The sequence below is a fragment of the Sorex fumeus genome, unplaced genomic scaffold (genome assembly GCF_029834395.1).
Source record: "Sorex fumeus unplaced genomic scaffold, SorFum_2.1 ptg000003l, whole genome shotgun sequence".
NCBI classification, from domain to species: Eukaryota; Metazoa; Chordata; class Mammalia; order Eulipotyphla; family Soricidae; genus Sorex; species Sorex fumeus.
In genome coordinates, this window is record NW_026606060.1 from 1,702,277 (window position 1) to 1,704,208 (window position 1,932).

The window sequence follows — 1,932 nt, forward strand, 5'->3', positions numbered from 1 at the left end:
GAGAAAACTTGGGTCTTGATGCTGCTTATTAAATTATGGGCCTGGAACAGAGTATGAGAGCGTTCCTGTTTGTTCCTCACAGATGTTCTGTGAATTGAGGTTCTTTCATTTTGCTAACACTCCCATGTTCCCAATTAGGCCTGTGAGGTTCTCTTTTACCTCAGAAGGTTGGAACCCTTGGGCTTTGGGCTTCTGGGACCCTTTGCCCTGGTAAAACCTGTCTTTATCTGTAAGCCTCCTGGGACCAGTTCAGAGCCTGTGATATAATTTAATCCATTTATCCTACTGTATGGCCTTGGGAAACTCTAGTTTGAAAGCGAGACCAAGAAGCTGTAGGAACAATTAGAATGTAGGATGGGGACAGCAGAAATGGAGCCTCTTCTGGCATCCTGCAAGAGGAAACTGAGGCTTCCTCTTTTACCCCAAACTTGGGAATGCTGATAATATGCTGCTGGAGATCTTCAGTTTCATCACCCACACAAGGGATCCTCCTTGGACGCCCCTCTGAGAGTGTATGAAGTTAGGACTGTGACAATACCCTTTCGCCGCTGCGGCCGCAGCCACAAATGCTCAGCCTTCAGAAGAGGCTCGCCTCCAGCGTGCTGTGCTGCGGCAAGAAGAAGGTCTGGCTGGACCCCAACGAGACCAATGAAATCGCCAATGCCAACTCGCGTCAGCAGATCCGGAAGCTGGGCGAAGATGGGCTGATAATCCAGAAGCTGTGACTGTCCATTCCCAGGCTCGGTGCCGGAAAAACACACTGGCGCACCGCAAGGGATGGCATAAGGGCATAGGTAAGAGCAAAGGTACTGCCAATGCCCGAATGCCAGAGAAGGTGACCTGGATGAGGAGGATGAGGATTCTGTGCGGGCTACGCAGAAGATACCGGGAATCAAAGAAGATTGACCGCCATATGTATCACAGCCTGTACCTCAAACTGAATGGGCAATGTGTTAAAAAAAAAAAAAGAGAATCCTCATGGAACATATCCAGCTGAAGGCAGACAAGGCCCACAAGAATCTCCTGGCTGACCAGACTGAGGCCCACAGGTCTAAAACTAAGGAAGCACACAAGCTCTGTGAAGAACGGCCCCGGGCAAGGAAGAAATCATCAAGACTCTGTCCAAGGAGGAACAGACCAAGAAGTAAACAATACAAGGAACAAGACACCTTTACCTGTCTGTACAGAGGACCTCCATTGCTATTGATCATTGAATTAAACAAGACTTTGTCTGGAAAAAAAAAAAGAACTGTGACAATAAATGGCTATGAAAATCTGAGCTAGCTGCAAGTAACCATAGGAACTTCCAGAGTCCCCCTTTAATTGGAGGATGGATTCATCCTTTCCACAGAGGCCAAGGATGTCTTTTATATCTGAAGTACATGCTAATCCCCAGAAATGGAGACCACTGAAAGTTGCAAAAACCAGCCAGATGTGACTGGGGTGGAAAATCCTCGCTGCATTTGCATGGTAATGATTTGTGCCAGGAAGAAGTAGTGACTTACCTGACTGCAGCATTAAGCAGCTGGATATAAGAAAGTAGACATTTTCTCTGCCCGTAAATAAGCCGAGTAAGGATGCATAGAGAGTCTTGGGAAAATGCAAGATTAGGAAGCACCAGGAATGACTCTAACCTAGATAACCATCACATGAACAGAATCCATTTGATGTAACTGTTTTGGAATTGGGTTTTTTAATGGTGTCTCAGGGGAGAGTCTGAGTTGTTAATTGTTAATTTTGGTTCATTTTAGTTCTTAGCCTCTCTATCCACAGTTGGATTGTTTCACCAGGGATTTAATGGCCAGTGCCCTTCTATTCTCCCTTATTATTGTTATTTTTTATTATTTTCATTTTTCTTCTTTGGAGTATCAGTTGTTAATAGGAGGATTATTTTTTGTTTTGTTTTTAAGTATAGATGTGGATAAAATTAGA

General features: G+C 44.8%; 1 pseudogene; it reads left to right on the plus strand.

The window, feature by feature from the left end:
• The first annotated feature begins 552 nt into the window (after nt 1-552).
• LOC130026976 (60S ribosomal protein L19-like) lies at nt 553-1,249 on the plus strand (annotated as a pseudogene).
• The last annotated feature ends 683 nt before the right edge of the window (nt 1,250-1,932 follow it).